The sequence below is a fragment of the Telopea speciosissima genome, chromosome 11 (genome assembly GCF_018873765.1).
Source record: "Telopea speciosissima isolate NSW1024214 ecotype Mountain lineage chromosome 11, Tspe_v1, whole genome shotgun sequence".
In the NCBI taxonomy this organism is placed as follows: Eukaryota; Viridiplantae; Streptophyta; class Magnoliopsida; order Proteales; family Proteaceae; genus Telopea; species Telopea speciosissima.
The window spans coordinates 12,340,123-12,340,391 of record NC_057926.1 but is presented as its reverse complement, the minus strand read 5'-3'; positions in this window follow the sequence as shown (position 1 = coordinate 12,340,391).

Below are 269 nucleotides of genomic sequence, written 5' to 3'. Positions count from 1 at the left end.
CAACTCACAATATTTTCTGAAAGGGTTGGCGAATTAGGAACTACCACCATGCCCAGAAGTGGCAAAATGTTCAGAGGAAATTTCCCAAAAAGTTTGGACCAACGTTCTGACTTCCAACCATCCATATTAACAGCATCCTGCAATTAATTACCTGGATATGATAGAATCATCTCAACAGCATTTGGGGTTTGCAGCCAAATCACCTTTGTTCAACGTATCTATCGCACATCAAGTTTCGAGTTTCCAGTTTCTAATGTTCACAGTTGCCG